Source organism: Canis aureus, chromosome 22 (genome assembly GCF_053574225.1).
Source record: "Canis aureus isolate CA01 chromosome 22, VMU_Caureus_v.1.0, whole genome shotgun sequence".
Taxonomy (NCBI): Eukaryota; Metazoa; Chordata; class Mammalia; order Carnivora; family Canidae; genus Canis; species Canis aureus.
The window spans coordinates 33,252,487-33,272,498 of NC_135632.1; the positions used below are offsets into that span (position 1 = coordinate 33,252,487).

Below are 20,012 nucleotides of genomic sequence, written 5' to 3' on the forward strand. Positions count from 1 at the left end.
TCCTTCTTCTCTCATTCCTTTTAAAATCTATTATTTTTAGCCCTTTTTTGTTTTTCCTTTTTCTTTTTTTAGGGATGCCAAAATCTGAAGATCATTGCTATTGGTGTTACGGAGGCCTAGCATAGTTTTATGTTTGTGTTGTAGGTATGCATACATGTATTTATGTATGCATGCGTGTGTTATTTATCCATTGCCAAGAAAATGCATCATAAATTCCCAGCCAATTTTCTGTATAGACAAGTACCATGTAACTTTTTTGTTTATCCGGATCCTGTGTCTTAGAAGTTTAGCTAAATGTCTTTCCTGGGTTGCCATTCCTATATATGTATATGAATACATATACACGTATATAATGTATTTATATACATATACACAGCCCACACACATGTGTGTATGTGTGTGTATTTATGGAAACACAATTTTGAACTACACAGTTAGTTGATAAATATATTCTCTTTGGCCAGTTCATTCTTCACAAATTCTATCACATTCATCTCTCTTGTCCCTAATGCAACTTCACTAATAAGAAGCTTATCACCACAAACTGAAGTCCCCAAAGCTACTTTTCTTTTTAGAGGGGAGGAGGGGAAGAGCAGAGGGAGAACAGAGAGAAGAATCTGAAGCAAGCTGCATGCTGGGCTGCCGTGGGGCTTGATTTCATGACCCTGAGATCCTGATGGACCTGAGTCCAAATCAAGAGTCAGATGCTTAACCAACTGAGTCCCCAAGGCATCCCTCAGAGCTACTTTTTACTGCTCCCCCTTTTATGCATCATGCAGTTGGCTACAAGATCATTTCCTCTAAAGAACCACCCTGATCATTCCTCTCCAAAATGGAAAAGCTTCTCATACTTGCCTAACTGTGACTAGGTCTACTAGTCCTAGTCCATGATATTCTTTCTTTTTTTTTTTTACCAAATTTAATTTTACTTCTGGATAGAAAAGTACCCAACTACATTTTCCTGCTTCTTTTACAACTAGGAATTGGTAGAATGTAGGTAAAAGTTGTGGGGTGGGAATTCTGGTAAGGCCTCCTAAAGAGGAAAAAACATAGCGCCAGTGATGGATGCCTTTCACGGCCCTCTTCCCATCTTTCCTGCTTCCTGAGAGCTATCTTGAACCATGAGGTAACCTTAAGGATATAGTCATGTGGTAAGAATAGAAGTATAGAAATATAGAAGGTGCCCGAGTCCTTGATCGTTGTAGAACTACCTTCTGCTGCTGTGGAGAGAAAAACAAACTTTTGAGTGTTTGTCACTGTATTTATGGTTTTCTGTTATGGGTAGGCCCCAAATAATAGCTTATTCTCTTCACAAATGTACTTCTCCAATCCAGTCAGTGTAATATTATGAGTAGTTCTGAGTCATTGCTTCTTTTCTTAAGACAGGGGATTACAGAAAGAAAGACCTGAGTTCAAGCCGCACCCTGCCACTGTGACAATTACGTCTTTATTGCTTCTGTTCATTTTACCCTCATTTTTCTTGTCTAGTAACCAATAATAATAAAAATAATAATATACATATTAAAGTGCCGTTACTTTTCTTTCATCCTGTTTTTCAGTTATTATCCCAATGGCATCGTAAGAAAAATACTTGAGGAAGGAAAATGGGATATAACTCAAATGTGGATATTTTCCCAGTTGTTAACAGCCCCTTATAATCAGCTGAATGGTTGATACTGATTTTTAGAAGTCACTGGGAAAAAATATCAATAGATTGGACTTAAATTATTGACATTTTATCCTCATTCTCATGAATAACTAGGGTCTGACTACACACAGGTTGCATTGTCCTAAGACCACGTGACCTATAGATAAATGCATACATACATGGATGCATAAATTTTAAGAACGTTGGCTCCAGGAGAATCACAGTCCCCAAATCACTGGGATGGAAAATACATACAATTTCCATCTTGTAGTTTCTATTTAGACAAGTTGACTCTTAATGATGTGAAGAAACAGTTCCTTTTAAATGGGCATAAAATTGCAAAAAAAATCACATTCTGCCCAAACTCTTAGATCGTGTAATTTCATTTCTGCTCTTATGCACATTAAACTAAATTGGTTAAATAAAAATCTTGCTCAATTAAATTTGATTTGATTAGGAAGTTTGTATGTGCAAAGCATGGAATGTGTGGATTAAAATAGGTTCTGGTTATTTAAAATGTTATTTTCTATGGATGGTTCCTTTTTGCCATGGCTTCATTAGTGAACTAAATTTTTGTTAATGTGGATCAACCTTGTGAGTTAAATAGGCCTTGGCCCTTTTTTGGGAAATCACTCAAGTAGTAGAATTTGTCTGCATAGCCTCAAAGGCTGAAACATTTGAGTATCTTCAAATCCCTCTTGCTCTGGCTCCGCGTGACCCCCTCTCTACATTTCCTAACACTGCCATCATTTTCCTTCAAAAACATTTTCTGGGGCACCTGGGTGGCTCAGTCAGTTAAGTGTTCAACTTTTGATTTTGGCTTAGGTCATCATTGCAGGGTCCAGAAGCCCCTTTCCCTCTGTCTGCCTTGTCCCTCCCTCCTGTAAGTTAGTCAGAGAAAGAGAAATACCATATGATTTCACTCATATGTTGGAATTTTTTTTAAAAAAATTTATTTATTAGAGAGAGAGAGAGAGAGCACAACTGGGGGAGGGAAGGGACAGAGGGAGAAGGAGAAGCAGAATGCTTGCTGAGTAGGGAGCCCAACCCAGGACTCGATCCCAGGACCCTGGGATTATGAACTGAGCTGAAGGCAGCTGCCAAGCTGACTGAGCCATCCAGGTGTCCCCATATGTGGAATTTAAGAAACAAAACAGATGAACATAGGGGGAGGGAAGAAAAAATAAAATAAGATGGAAATGGAGAAGGAGGCAAACCATGAGAGACTCTTGACTCTAGGAAACAAACAGGGTCGCTGAAAGGGAGTGGTGTGGGGGAAGGGGGATAGGGTAACTGGATGATAGACATTAAGGAGGGCATGTGATGTAATAAGCACTAGGTGTTGTATGTAACTGATAGAATCACTGAATTCTACCTCTGAAACTAATAATATATGTTAATTAAATTGAATTTAAATAAAAAATCTTTAAAACCATTAAAAATAAAGACTAAAAAACTAAAACTAAATGAAATATTTTTCTTCTGTCTGCCAGCTTAGTGTTCTCATGAGGCTCTAAATGCAGAGGCTCTTAACTGGGTCCCATCTGGCATTGGCCTATGCCCTTAGCTGCATTTCACCCCAAACAATTACCTTTCATGTTACTGCAGGACTTCTAAAACACAAAAATAGAAAAGCTTAAATAGAGTTGGGTCAAAGTATTTCAGAAAAAAGAAAGTATTTTTTAAGGGTCAATGTGTCTATTGCACAGGTATACTGTGCAATCCTGTGAGAATACTCAACACATGCCTAAAGCAGAAAGACAGTACATGAATTAGCCCTGTTCTACAAGTGTCACTTGAGGCCTGAATTCCAACCTTAGTCACCAGAAGTTCTACTCTGCTAAGATATGGGAAGAAGAATCTTGCATTTTATAGGTGATAGAAAAGCAGTGAGATGAGGGGGAGCAAAGAATTAAACCATTATAAAGACCTTCTAGGGCATTATCAATAGTACATGTATAGTACATGCAAAAGGAATGCATGAATCAAGTACTATATTCAATATTTCCACTCTCAGACTGCCCACATATTACCTTTTAGACACATCACAGGTTAGAAGATCCCAAAAGGTATTCAATGGTTCCATCCTCTGGTATTCTCTGAGAAAATTTGTTTCCCCTGGTTTTGGTGATTATTGAACAAAGAATGTGCTGGAAGAGGAGCATGGCCTCCTGTCTTCTGAAACTGCATAATGAATGACCTTAGAGCCCACTCAATAAATAGTCTACCTAGCTTTAAGGAAGTTCACTAGTATTTTCAATATTTAAGGAAGCTCATCAGTATTTGTTTATTAAATGCCTAATTCATTTATCTTTTTGCCTTATTTTCCTTCTTTGCTTTTATTTTTTGATGGAGGTATAATTTACAGACAGTAAAAAGCACAAAGGAGTTTTGACAAATGCTGTGTAGCCTGCACTTCTAGAAAGATATACATTTCTATTATTCCAGAAAATTCTCTTCTGCCCCTTCCGAATCAATCTCTTCTTCTCTTCAAGATACTTACTATTTTGTTTCTATCATCACAGATGAGTTTTGCCTTCTCTAGAGACATATGAGAATGGATGACTACAGTGGGTACTCTTTTGTGTCTTAGTGTCTAATGTCTCATGTCTAAAGTATGTATAAAAATCACCTCTTTATCTGTAAGTGGAAGGGATCGCCTTGTAAGAATGGTGTGCCAGGATCCTGAAGAGTTGGGAGGTCTCTTGCAAGGGGGTGGGGTGCCTGAGGAGTGATCTTGACTGGGGTGGGTGAAGAGGAGGCTGAAGGGTGGGGTTTGCCATAACCCTCCTCACCTTCAAATGGAACAGCTGTACTTTTTCCACATCTTACAAATTGGGGTTCTCTGGGAGATTTCATTTGGGCAAAGGGTTTTTTGTAAAAAAAAAAAATGTTAGAGAACTGCAGGCCCAGGTGATCCTTACTGATACTTTTCCCTCGAACATTCTATAAATTGCAAATAGTGCTTTCTGATATGAGAGCTTTTGACTGGTTCCCTTGAGGGAGGGCTGGGAGACAGAGGCAGCCAGACTGGGGGCCCCCAGGGAGGGCCTGGGCACCGAGCACTGTAATATTAGTAGTGGTTACCATCAGATAGCGCCACCCCAACTGAGGCGCCTAGACAATAAGCCAGAGGCCCCGGGCAAGGGGAGGTACAAAGACAGCATTCAAAAGACCTGACTCTTACAGCCATGAGCATTTCTATAGACTCCATCAGCCCCTGGCCCAGCCTGAATGTCACCTGACAGCCAGAAAGCCACTTTTCACGGTTAGCTTTTAAACTGCTAAAAATAATAAATACAGAAAGGAAAAGTGCTGACATAATCTTAACTGCAGAGACAAACTGAAACTGTTGTTACAATAATGTAAACAAACTGAGTTCCAAATTATAACCTAACCTTCCAAACAGGCTGCTTGACATTACCAAACATCTGGGGACCAGTGGGAGCATTGAGGGCTTGCCCAGGAAGCAAGGGAATGTGCACTGTGCAGGTGCTGAGCCCTATCCCCTCTCAGTGCTCTGACCGACCCACTGATCAGCTATTCCTGACCCTTTTTCTTAGCACTCAACCGAAAGGGAGCTGGAGAGGACTGCTGGATCTTCCTTGAGTACAACTTCCTGATGTAACAAACAAATGAAATACAGCTCCCCTCTCTCATTGTCTGATTGTTATTCTCACCCTAAATTAATTCTCGCAGATTTCCTTTTCTCCATTATGCTTTTCCAGCCCATTTAATGTTTTATATTCCTCCAGAATACTTACAGAGATCAAAAGTATGTTAAATAACAACCGCAGCAAAGGCATAAATTAGAAGGTAATTCCCCTAGTGCTAAAAAGTGACAATTAATCATAAAGATCACGAGTCTGCAAACAGCCAAGTCAAGCCTGACATCTGACCTTCTGATCCATTAAATCACGTGCAGAAGTTGGCACCCACACAGGCTGGCCAATGGGAAGGAAACCACAGATCTGGAAAAAAAGGAAACACAAGAAGGTAAATAGAAGTGTTTTGTTTTTGTTTTTCTTTCTTTCCTTCTTCTTTTTAAGTCCCCCAACATTTGTTTAATCTGCAACAGCTCTTCTTTCTATGTTTAAATAGGGTCTGGTTTCAGAGCTGTCTCTGATTTTGAATAAATGCAAATAGACTAAGATAAAAATCTCATTCCAAAGGGGAGATGGTTTCAGAGAAAGGAACTTGAACACAGAAGTTTAATAACACATTGTAGGCATGGGACAATGTTTGGGGATCCTAAAGACCTGCTTTGCTGTAGACAAGACTCAGGAATTTTAGACTGCCAGCCTGGGAAAATGGTTAAAGGGCAAATGTAAATCTTAAACAGTTTAGAGATTTCGTGCTCAAGAAGGCCTGACTGGCCTCAGAGGACAATTTCCAGGATAAGTCTCAACCAACAGAAGCATCAGCCGTGCCCTGTGGTGAAATGACAGGTATTTGTCAGGGGGACATATCCAGGCTTCGAACTATGGAGCTGTTTATAGATTGTGTCCAGCTATGATTATGCTGTGGACACTTCCCACAAGTATAAACAGATGAAAGAGATGGCCAAACAGACTGTGGCATCTACTTGTGCAGCTGATGGTGGCTCCAACTGTCTGTCTGTATAGCAAGCAAGAAGCTGCTTTTCAGTTAACTGTGCTCCCACAATTTTTGTTGTTGTGAGGGAACTTAGAACTCAGAAAAACAGAGATTAGTAGAGCAAATGTCTGCATTCCCACTTCTTGAAATGGACCATTGATAAAATGTGTCATATCTGCTTTTTTTTAAAAAATTAAAAAATAGCATGGGTATAATCTTGGCGACCACAATCTAAGGCCAGAGCATGAATTTGTTTGTATTTTTCTGGTCCACTTTTTTTTTTTAACATTTACATACAATATATGTATCCAGGACAACGAACAGTGTGCATTTCCAAATTACCTCTATGATATGAATCTCTGTTTGTGTATATATCATTCTGCATTTTTGACTCAACATTGTATATGGTATAGCTAACAATGTTAGTCTGTACCATTCCCTGTAGCTGTGACATTGGATGAATATATGCTCAGTCATTGTCTTTTCACTTAACATCCTACATTTATAGCACCATAAAAGCACTTGTTATATCATTAAAGTGATTGCTAGGTCTGTGTGGGTGTACATATGCATGTGCGGATGTGTGAATTTCCTCTGTGATGGACGGTGGCTCTTCAAAATGCTGTGTGTCTTGTTTTAACAGTGGCTCTTCTACACCATGACTCCATGCAGAAGGAGTCTAAGTGTTAGTCTAACACTAAGAGTGTTAAAGGGCAAAATATACTTGTTAAAAATTGATTGGCTTATTATTAATTTTCCTTCCTTTTAAAACAACATGGTTGAAGACTTTGAGGTTGTGTTTATCTACTTTCACCAGTCTCTGTCCACTGCTCTTGTAATAGACTTGAAATCCCAAGCCATCAATATCACCTCACTGTTTGCTAGAAAATCATAAAATCTGAGAATATGAGGCTGAAGACCAAGACATTTTTAAGACGGATATTCTAAAAGCATTCTCAAAGAATAAATTGACAAGCCCAAGAAGAAGTTAGTGTTTGTAACTGTCGTTGTGGCTTTATGGTGAATAAAAGTAAATATACACCACTATCCTTGATGTTGATATTTAAAAACAAACAGTGCCTTTTGTATGAAAATAATATTGAATCTCATTTTTTTTTTGAGGATATAACTCTGATTTAGATTTTGAAAAACATATGTGAACCTGACTCAATGAAAACAACGTAAAAATTCTCATGTAATGATTCATAAGAAGAAGCATTTTATACATAACCTTTATTAAGGACATTTTGTATGTAGGCTGAGTTGTGCTAATCTTTTACCCAATTTCACTTAAATTCTCACAATGATTATATGATCATTTTTCAGATGAGGAAAGGAGAGGCACAGGAAGGTTTAACATTTTTGCCCAAAGTCAAACAGTGAAAAAGCTAGCTAGGAATCTCATCCTGGTAGTAAGATGTCATGGGCTTCACGTTGAATTACTAAGAACAGGCCCAGGTTTTAAGATAAAACTGTAGAGAAGGAAATTGAAAAACAGTGTCACTGAGGGTGTTTCCAAATTTTGCTATAATCCCAACAGATAGTACCTCTTTTTTTTTTTTTTTTTTTTTAAAGATTTTATCTATTTATTCATGAGAGACACAGAGAGAAAGAGAGGCAGAGGGAGAAGCAGTTTCCATGCAGGGAGTCCAATGCAGGACTTGATCCCCGGACTTCAGGATCATGCCCTGGGCCAAAGGCAGGCGCTAAACCACTGAGCCACCCAGGGGTCCCCAATAGTATCTCTCTCTTTCATGGCATGCCTCAAACCAAGAGCAAACCATATTAGAGTACTTTAAGTAGACGAATTCAAAGTGATTTCTCAGTGATGAAGGAAATTTAAAGTAGCAAAGTCAAGCCCCAGACCTTTCCAACTTAAACATTCCCATTTTTAATTATTCTTCTCCTTAGAAAACTGGGGGCCATGAATTTGCTCATGGCTCAAAGGAGCCTACCCAGTTTGTTTATATGAGATTCAAAGCAAAAATGAGAATCACTCCCTGGGACAACTTTAGCCTAGAATGTGTACTCTTTACACATTTTTAATTGAGGCACAAATATATTAACAATGTGGTTATTTTGTACTTTCAAAAGAATCTGTTTTGTAACTGATTCATATTTATATTTGGAATATATTTATTTCTAGGCATGAAACAGTTCATTTTATTGAGCCATCTGACCTGAGGTGAATTTGGCACAATTTCTCGTGACTGCTCCCGATTAATGCAAATTGAAGGTTAAAGGATAAATAAAGTTCCTTTAACTTGGTTTATTAATAATGTTATTTATAAATGGCTCTTTACTTGGTCAATTTCTTTTTCAGTGAGTAACTATGTACAAATGAACCATACCAAACAAACAAGCGAATATACCATGTGTATCTTATTGCAAAATTTTGTTTTAAAAGGGTTAATCTGGCAAAAAAAATAATGTCATCTGTTTATCTCTCTATTAATCTCTCTATGTCTCTAGTCTCAGGTCTCTTATCTAATCTTATGAAGTCTAAGATAGACTATATTGCATTATGGCCTACATTCTTTACCCCTCCCTGTACCTACCCCTTTGTCATGTAATTTTGCACTAAAGAGGCCGAATCTAGTTTACTGTCCTCTTTGATTCTGATTTTGGTCATCTGACTTGCTTTGGCCAGTGGAATGTAAGCAGAGATGCTGCTTTTAGAAGTCTGAAAAAGTTCTTGTTATGCTTACGTGTTTTCTCCTGTTCTGTGATTGCCATGAGAAGATGCCTCAGCTAGCCTGTCATGGTTGAGAAACATGGAATGAAGTTGACTCATGTTAGCTGTCCCTGCCAAGGCTATACTGGATCAGCCTAGACTAGTCCGGCCCTGTAAGTACGAGAGCCCAGGCAAGATGAGCAGAGCCACCTAGTTGACCTACAGCTAACACATATATAGGAGTGGGCCCAGTTGAAAGTTGAAGAACCACCCAGCCAACCCTCAGACTCATGAACTTACAAATGCCAATTGTTTCCAACTATTGAGTTTTGAGGTAATTTTTTACTACCCCAAGTAACCCCATTCAATGCTATCAAGTACTAGATAACTGACACGGATGTACATCTGGTTCACTAAAAACAAAAACAAAACAAAACAAAAAAGATACCCACATAGAAGATGGTTTAAAATTAGGTAATAAAATTCAGTATCAATTAAGGTTCAACCAGGAAAATCTAAACTGGTCTAAGTATTTAACCAGAAGGACTAAAATATAGGAAATTCATTACGCAGGTGAAGGGAAAGATATAAAGGCAAACAGGAGAATAAGGTGTCCAGGAGCCAAATAATTGTGGGAAATCCTATTGATACAAAAAAGAGTATCAATACTGGAGCCCTGGGTCCAAGGTCACCCAGCAGAAGCTCAAAGGGCCTCTCTAGTTGGAGCTGAAGCCCTAGAGGAGACACTGCCTTCATTTAAGATACTGTATGAGGCAGAGAGTGTGGGGAAGAAATATCCTGGCTTCTCTCTTCCTTCAATCTTCCATTCTCCCTCCAGGGCTTCCCAGGGGTTGAACCCAAATGGAGGCCAACTGACTCAGGGAACTGGCCAGCAAGCACAACATTCAGGGGCAGCCTCTCAGTAATGCAGGGGAAAGATCTGAGGGCAAAGGGGAAATACATCATGATGATGTGCAAGACACTACACTAAGTGTTACTCATTGCTGAGGGCTCCATTCACAGAATACTGAGAATCAGAAAGACTGGGCTTGAAGGTTAGAAAGGGCCTGCATAGGTAAAAGAGAGAGAGGATGTTCAGGTAGCAGAGGATGTTCAGGTGGCAGCAACTACGGAAAGAAAGTACAGACAGTATTGGGGGAGATAGCAGGTATTCTGGTTCAGCTTAGAAGATTGTGTACTTGGGAGGAGGAGGCAGGGGGCAATGGGGCTACAAAAGTGAGAGCTTGAAAGAGTCTGGATTCCAATCCAGCAGACTGGACTCCTGTTCCAAAGGCAGCAAGAAACAAGATGGTTTTGAGCAGAGAGTAATATGATCTAAATTATGCATTAGGAATGTCACTCTGATAGAGATTGGAGGGACGTAGATTGGAGGGAGACAGCTAGACTAGGGGTTTTTTAATAAAGTGCAGACCTCAGAGAATTTGCAACTCTTCTAAACAAATTGGCAGGAGTTTGTGTAAGCATTCAGTTTTAGGAGAGATGGTACATAGCTTTCACATGGTTTTCAATGGAGCCCATGACTCCTGATCCTATCAAAAATTGTAAGCACCAGCAGCAGGGAAGTGATCTAGAAAGATTCTTTAATACTCCTTTTAGTGAAGATTGAAAATGTAACTGTGGCAGTGGTAATGAAAGGAGTAAACAGACAAATATTTATGAGGCACCGTCTTAACAAATAATCTAGATGAATGTAAACAGAAGTAAAATGAGAATGAGAGATGCTAAAAGGTTTAATTCTGGGCTATGTCTGTCTGCTATTCCTTTCCTTCCCCCTATAAAACAGAGAAAAAATCAATCCATGCTTCCAAGATACCACCTATGTTCATCACAGATATCACTATTCAAATGCAACCTTTCCTTATTATCTGAGTCCAAATACCATCTCCAAATCTTTCTCAAATAGCACCCCAGGCAGCCAGTGCCTTGTTCTAGAGCAACTATTTTTATTTAGTGTATTGACTGTTCTTTAGTTTCATTAAGAATGAAGTACCAATGAATGGATATATCATTGGCAGAATGTATTATATATACTGATATGACCTGTATATATGTATTATATGCATATTTCCCACATTTGAGGAACTTACTTATATACAGTTGGGCCATCAGCTAGATCTTACCCAAGTTCATGAATCTAGTTAATGTTAACTCAAAGCAGTTAACACAGATTTAAATAAAGCCGAATTAGAGGGAAAAACTTTGATCCATGAAAACTTATTTTATTATGAAATTATCATCATAAAAATTTGAAATTAGCACATGTCATTACAATCAACTACTAGTAACTTCACTGGTAAATTCTTAGTTCCAATCACAGGCAAGTAGGTATTCAGTATTAAAATGAGCCATCCTCTCGTCAGTCTGGTGACCTTTGGTTTGATATTTGAATGGCACTGTGGTGGTTTTCTCACCTTGTGGAGTTTTCTAGCTGATGTTTGAAAAGAAGTGTCATTATCAGAGTTGCTTTCTCTATAGGACCATAATAAAGTTGGATTCAGATAAGTCAGATTTTTTCTACTTGGATGTTTTGTTTTGTTTTCTTTGTAAAAGGAGATAGAAGTTTATTGACTACACTGGAAGGGGGCAGCAGGCAGGACAGCAAAGGGGAAACTGTCCGCCCTTTTCTACTTAGAGTTTTGATCAGCAAGACTATAATTACTGTCCATGTCAATATGAGGACTTTCTCTGTTCACCTCAGCCCCGAACCCTAAAGTTCAATCTGTTCAACTCTAAACAAGTTTTGGAAATTTGTCCATATACAAAAATATTTCCAGGAAAAAAACCCCATCTTTAAATGTAAAAAATTCCTGGCTATAATTATTTGACCGTGACTCACAATTAAAAGTATGTTTTAATCTGCAACACATGTACATATATGTAGATTGTGCATACATATCTCACTAAAACAAAAGTTCTACAATATAATTTTTTTTAAAAGACTTTACTTCTTTATCATGAGAGACACACAGAGAGAAGCAGAGACACAGGCAGAGGGAGAAGCAGGCTCCCTGCAGGGAGCCCGATGTGGGAGTCGATCCCTGGACACCAGGATCACACACGCCCTAAGCTGAAGGCAGATGCTCAACTGCCGAGCCACTCAGGCATCCCACTACAATATGATATTCTTACTTGTGTGTTGCACTTGGATATTTTCTATTCCATTCAACTCTATCTTATCCTATTCTATTTTATATGCTATTTCATTAAAGAAAAGTTAGTAATGACCTGCTAAATTGATTTCATTACCCTCTAATAGGGCACAGCCCATAGTCTGAAAAACACTACGGTAGCAAAATGACTAAAGTACTTTAACTTTATTCACCAATGTAAACATATTCACAAAAGACCAATCCTAAGCAACTGCAGGGGGAAAAAAATCTCTTGGCTCTCTCCCTGGCCTCCTGGATGAAGCCAAAGTTTGCTGGGCCAACTTTTGTACTTCGTGGTTGACAATGACTGCAAACTGAAAGGCAGAGATCAAATCCTCACTCTCCTTCTCAACACATCTCTTCCGCTGGGTAATTTATACTATGCAAGTATCAAGCTATTCAATTTTGCTGTCATTTACTGTTCTTTTTCCAACAGCAATGGAAACACAGGATCGGTTTACTGTTGTCTCTTTGGTAGAATTAGATTATTCTCCCTCTGCCCCCTTAAACAAAGATGGCATTCATCACTCCAGAGAACCACCCCCAGAGGATCTCCAAACAAAGCATGGCAGGGAAACCGCTACCCATGAAGGAGCAATAGCAGAAGCTGGGCATTGAGGCTGTCAGTCCAGATTCTATACCAGAATGAACTTTGTAATGATTCTTTTGATTGAGTGAACACAATTGTAATTAGAGCAACATAATTAACAGTAATAACAAAGAAAGAGACAGCAAAAGGCTATACATCTCCAAATCCAGTGGTATCTACCAAAAGAAAGCTATTTATTAAAAATAATTAAAATCTATTTTCTCAAAAAAATAAATAAAATCTATTTTCTCTTTCTAAAAGGAAAAAAATAGATATACAAAATCATCATGCCAGATTCCTTTGGAAACTTTCTTACCTGTACTTTGGTATTGGAATATTCTTCCTTACATGTGACTTCTTTGACATTCATTCACCTTGATACTTATCTACTTACTGTGTACTCTCCCCCATATCTTTACCCATTCAACTAGTAAAACATTAGTGAGTGCACTAAAAGCCCGATGTTTTTCATGTTCTTTTATTCAGCACTTCTACTTCTTAGAATTTTTCTTAAGTAATGATTATGGCTACATACATGATGACAAAGATGTTCATGTGGTATTATCTATAATGGCAAAAGACTCAAAGGATACAATTAATTGCCAGAAGTTGTAATCTTTGGGTGGTTGGATTATTGGTGATTTAAATTTTACTCTGTATACCTATCTATATTTTCCAAATTTTTGAAGATAAAAAAAGATTAAAAATAAAACATTTGTGCTTAGTATTGAGACACTGGTGAATCTCCAGGTAGAAGATTTTCACCAGGTCAAAGGATGCTAATATTTGATTATGCCCTCAGACATCCTCTAGTATCTACCTCACTTCCTCAATGGTAAAATGGGCCTGATTATCATACTCAATCCATAAAGTTGTGATGAAGAGTAAACTCAACAAATCAAGTACTAAAATATGTGAAGTGCTTCGAACAGTGTCTGGTACATATAAACATGATATAAGTGTTAGCTGTTGTTGCTATTATTATACTGGCCCAGGAAACTGGAAGACCTTTTTTAAACTTCCATGCTGAACTCAATGCAAAGGCCCAGGAAATGATGGGCTTGTTTCAAATGCCCTCAAAGTTATGTTCTGTACATGGAGAATCAAATGGGGCATAAGGAAACTTTTGCTGAAAATATATATATATGTTCATTATAGTGACTGTGGTGATACCATATATCACCATAACATATTTCAAAGTCTACCAAATTATATATCTTACATGTGCTCAGCTTATTTTATATGAATCAGATCTTAACAAAACTGTTTAAAAATGAATACTTTTTCAGATAAGCAATCCTAAGAGAATATTCCACCAACAGACCATGGAACAAAAAACAAAAAACAAAAACCCATAATAAATTAGGTAGAAGGAAAAAAAAAATCCAGATGAGAGCCTGGAAATCAGGAAGGAATGATGAGCAATAAACATGGAAAATATGCAGCAAATCTAAATGAATATTAACTCTTTAAAACAATTGTAATTTCGTGTAGTTTAAAATGTATGAACTATAAGCAATAACACAAAAGGTTGGAGGGGTAAATGAAATTAAAATGATCTAAAATCTTTAAATTTTCTGGCAAGTAGGCAGTCACAGTTTATATTATCCGCTAATAAATTAAGGATACAATTTGTAATTTCTGTGTAAGCACTAAAAAAAAAGTAAAAGAATATATGACTAACAACTGAGACAAAGTGCTTCATTAATTTTTAAAAAAGGAAACAAAAGAGAGGAAAGGAAACACTAAACAGCTGGGGAAAATAAAAAAAATCAAAGAGTACTAATATCATAGGTTATAACCCCAATATATCAGTACTTGCATGAAATACAAATAGACTAAACACTTCACGTAATATACATGTACTAAATATAAAACAATCCTAGTTAAATGATGCTTAAATGAGACACATTTTGGATATAAGGACACAACATTTGAAAGAAAAAAAGGACTGGAGAAATACACATGAATTATATTAATATCAGACACATTAACATAATGATAAGAGATACTGCTAGAGATACAAAGGGATACTGCATAATGATAAAAAAAATCAACCCATAGGAAGACATAACAATTTAAAATCTGAATGTATCTGATAACCAAGTTTCAAAATATATAAAGCCAACATTGCTAAAACAAACAAACAAAAAAAGTAAGTAAATTCACCAGCAGAGTGGGAGATTTCAATGTACCTTTCTCAATAACTGATAGAACATTCTTTTCAAGATGAGTTAGGATGTAGATACGGATAATGTGATTACTAAATTTGACTTAATCCATTTAGAACACTGTAGCTAACAACTATAGAATACACAGAATGCACATTAAACATTTACCAAAATTCACCATGTTCTGGGCAACAAATAAATCCAGAAAAATTTCAAAGGTCAAAAGTCATATGGAATATGTTCTCTAACCACAAAAGAATTAAACTAGAAATTGATAATAAAACAATAACTAGAAAAATTACAGATGTTTGAAATTAAGCAGTACACTTCTATATAACCCCATGGGTTAAGGTAAAGTATAATGAAAATTAAACAATAGTATGAACCAAAATATGAAGAAAACAGAACATATAAAAATGTATAAGCTGCTTGTGGTGCCTGAGTGGCTCAGATGGTTAAGCCACCAACTCTTGGTTTCAGCTCAGGTCATGATTTTGGGGTCCTGGGATTGAGCCCTGTGTCAGTCTCCATGCTCAGCAAGGAGTCTGCTTGTTCCTCCCCTCCCTCTAGTCTCTCTCTCTCTCTCTTTAATAAACAGATAAATAAAATATTTTTAAAAAATGTGTAATCTGCAACTAAAAGTGTCCTTGCAGGGAAATGCATATACTTAAATGCACCTATTAGAAAAAAAGAGAGTTTGAAAATTAATGACTTATTTATCTATCTCATTAAGTCATAAAGATAATACCTAATTAAAGTAAACAAAGTTGAAGGAAAAAATAATAATTAGAAATTAATGATTTGGAAAACACAGATGTAGTAGAGAAGAAAATCCAAATCAAAAATTTCTTCTTGGAAAATACTAATAAAATCCATTAGCCTATATAGCCAGGTTAATCAAAAAAAAAAGAAGAGGAGGCAAAAATTACAAATATGGAATTAAAAATGGAATCACTATAGATTTTACAGACATTAAAATGATCAGAGTATATATAAACATATGGCAATATTTGAAAATATTTTTTAAAAGATTTTATTTATTGATTCATAGACACAGAGAGAAAGAGGCAGAGACACAGGCAGAGGGAAAAGCAGGCTCCATGCAGAGAGCCCGATGTGGGACTCGATCCCGGGTCCCCAGGATCACACCCCAGGCTGCAGGCGGCGCCAAACCGCTGCGCCACCAGGGCTGCCCAATATTTGAAAATATTGATGAAATGGATAAACCACCAAAAAAAATTTGTCCAAATAGGAAAACAATGATACAAATGGGAATAGTCCTATATCTTTTAAGAAATTGACTTTTTTGTGCTTAAAAATTTCCTCACAAAATGTTCTCCAGTACTGAAGTGCTTTATTGGTGAATTTTACCACACACTTAAGGGAACACCACACCAATTTTACGTAGTTCAACTATAATAAAGAAAAAGAGGGATCATATCTCAAATCATTACATGAAACTCATTTTATGAAGTCAACCTAGTTTTGATCCCATAACTCAGCAAGAACATTATAAAAATAACTTTACAAATTAATATCCCATATGAATTTAGGAAAAAAATACTAAAAAAAAATTAGCAAACTGAATCCTGAGATGTTTTTTAACTGATACCACACTATGAGCAAGAGGAATTTATTCTAGAAATAGAATGTTGGTTTAATATTGGAAAATCAATCAACATAAAGCATCCAATTAACAGATAAAATGGAAAAAGCATATGATTATCTCAGTGGATGCAGAAAAAAGCATTTGCTATCATTCAAATCTATTTACAATAAGAACTTTCAGCAAACTGGGATTGGAAGGAAACTTTCTCAATCTGATAAAACCTATAACAAATATCTTAGTTAATAATACTGGAAGCCTTGCACTTAGACTAGAAAACACTCAAACATACCTTATATAACCATCTCTATTAAGCATTTCACTAGAAGTCCTAGCTACTGCAATAAGGAAAAAATGAAGAAGGGAAGATATAAAACCATGACTATTCTCTGACATTATAATTTGTGAGAAAACCCAAAAGATCTACAAAGAAATTATTAAAAATAATAAGTTAATTTAGTGACGTCACTGGATATAAGATCAATATACATAACTCAATTGGATTGCTGTATAGCAACAACAAACAATTACAATATAAAATTCAGTAAATTATAACATTTATATTAGCATAAAATATAAAATATCTAAAAATTAATTCTAAAAAAGATATGAGAGCCTTCTACACAGAACACTACACAAACTTACTGAAAATAAAAAAGAAGGTGGAAATACACAAGTATAGATTGGAAAAATCAATACTGTAAAGGTATCAATTCTCCCCAAATTAGCTCAATATGATCCCTATCAAAACCACATAACTATTTTTTAGTGGAAGTTAGTAAACTAATTCTAAAATTTATGTGGAAAAGCAATGAACCAAGAAGACAACATTGAAAAAGAACATGAGAAAACTTAATACTACAATACTACCAGTTCAATATTATAAATCTATATTAGCTAACATGGTATGCCGCTGACACAAGGTAAACAAATAGATCATAAGAACTAAAAATGGAGTCCAGAAACAGACCTACCAATATATCTTTGATCATTAAAGATGATATTGTATTGCAGCAAGAAAAGGGGTGGCTTTGAATAAATAGTAGTATCATTGACTTCATATGACACAGAAAAATCAATTCCAGGTAGATTGTGGCTCTGACTGTAACATAGGTAACATATTAATGATTTTTAGGTAACAAAGTTTTTTTTAAATAGGACTCAAAAAGCACTAACAATAAAGGAAAAAGATAAAGAAAAAAAAAACCAAAACAGAGATGAACAATATTGGAAAAATACGTGATTAAAGTTAGGAATTTCTGTTCACCATTATGAGAGTGAAAAGTGCAAAATAATATTTGCAATATATATGGCTGATAAGGGAATCAAATTCAGAATATATACAGAATTCCTATAAATCCATAAGAAAAAGACAAGGTGGTGACTCACATGAGGAAAGCCAGACTGACACACTGCTGTTTTGTGTTCGGCGGGATGAATACAGAAGGGGAAGTTCATAGTGACTGTATTGTGACTGTAGTTGACTAATAAATCCCACATTTTTATTAAATGACAATCTTTCAGCAAAAAAAGAAAAGAAAAGAAAAGAAAAGAAAAGAAAAGAAAAGAAAAGAAAAAGACAAGGTAATAAAAAAATATAGCCAGGGGATCCCTGGGTGGCTCAGCAGTTTAGCGCCTGCCTTTGGCCCGGGGCGTGATCCTGGGGTCCCGGGATCGAGTCCCACGTCGGGCTCCCTGCATGGAGCCTGCTTCTCCCTCCCCCTGTGTCTCTGTCTCTGTCTCTGTCTCTCTCTCTCTCTGTCTATCATGAATAAATAAATCTTTTAAAAAATATATAGCCAAAAAACTTGGTATCCTCACATGAGAGGGCATTAAAGTGCAAACAAGCACATAACAAGTGCTCAACCTCATCATTTATCAAGGAAATGTAAATTAAAAACACAAGGAGGTATCTATACATACCACCAGATAGCTAAAATAAAAAACACTGCCAATACCTAGTGTTGGAGAAGGTAAGGAGAAATGGGAAGTCTTATATACTGCTGATGAGAATATAACCACTTGACTATTCTACAGTATCTCTCGAAACTGAATATATGATTATGAACTAGCAATTCCATCCTCAAAACCAACAAAAGCATGTACACATTTCAGTAATAACCTATACAAAAATGTCCAGAGCTGCACTTTGTATAATAGCCAAAAGGTGGAAATAATTAAAATGTTCATCATAGCTGAATGGATAAAAATTTGCAATATGCATACAATGGAATATAAATCAACAGTGATGGAATGTCTCACAAACATGACATTGAGCAAAATAAGTCAGGCAGAAATGCATTCTGCATGAGCCTTTTATATAAAGTTCAAAACAAAGCAAAATTAAATTTCTAGTTTCCCAGGAGAGTCCACTGTTTTGGGGAAAGCATGAATGGGGGCATGAGGAGAGTGTGTACTTGCTGTCAGTGTTCCATTTCATGATCTAACTAGTGGTTACATGGTTGTATATACTTTGTGAAAACTTATCAAGCTGTATGTTAATGATTTTTATATTTGATTGCAACACATTAATGATCCATGAATGAAACCATCTTAGTAAGTGACCACCATTTTTAATAGAATGTTTTTTTAAAACAGATTTTATTTATTCATGAGAATATTTTTTTTAAAGATTTATTTATTTATCCATGAGAGACACAGAGGGAGAGAGAGAGAGAGAGGCAGAGACACAGGCAGAGGGAGAAGCAGGCTCCATGCAGGGAGCCTGACATGGGACTCGATCCCAAGACTCCAGGATCACGTCCTGGGCTGAGGCGGCGCTAAACCACTGAGCCACCTGGGCTGCCCTAGAATGTATGTTTTAATGGAATGTATATGCCTGTTGCACTTCAAACTATAAGTTTATTTATGAAAACTTAAAGAAATATCACATGTGTATTTCCTAATTAGTATAGATAAGAACACAGACATGGTAAGGAACTGTGATAGGACCTAAATAATACATCAGGAAAAATTTCAGACATCTTGCAGAATGTAGAGCAATGCTGTCACCTCTATGGGGTGGGAGAAGGGAGGAGACCAGAGAAACGGCCTTAAGTTACGAGGATTTTCTCTAAAGAGGTTTTATAATACGTCATTAATTTTTTCTCTTTGTGAAGAATAGGGAAAATTGTTTCTCTTGCAGCAAAAGTTGTGTAACTATTGTTTTCTTTCTTCTCACTGGCTTCTAGGAAACTCAGCCCTAGGTATGTGCATACTTGTAAAGCAGTGGTTTTCACATTTTCTTTTACTATGGCCATGATAAGGAATGCATTTTAAATGATGACCCAATTCACAAACACATATACATTTGAAACATACATTTTAGTAAATAACGCCTTTATTTTGTGCAATACCCTGTGATATTATCTATTCTACTCTGTTCTAACCTTCATATCCTATTTCATTAAAAATGGTGACAGCTTACTAGATAGAGTCATGGACCACTGATGCGTTGCAACTAATTTTAAGAAACCTGTCCAGAGCTCCTGGCAAATATTAGGCATTCAATAAAACATTATTAAATGATAATGGTATACATTTTGCATAGTAACCTAA

The 20,012-nt window shown here is 36.5% G+C and overlaps 1 protein-coding gene across 18 annotated transcripts in view; it reads right to left on the reverse strand.

Annotated features, from left to right (window-relative positions):
* Positions 1 to 20,012, reverse strand: part of THRB (thyroid hormone receptor beta) — a 371,044-nt gene that overhangs the window by 207,751 nt on the left and 143,281 nt on the right. For all 18 annotated transcript variants that reach the window (XM_077865408.1, XM_077865416.1, XM_077865411.1 and 15 more), the window contains one exon: positions 5,548 to 5,619. The gene's annotated coding sequence lies outside the window, so the exon portion shown is untranslated. The remainder of the gene's footprint in view (positions 1 to 5,547; positions 5,620 to 20,012) is intronic.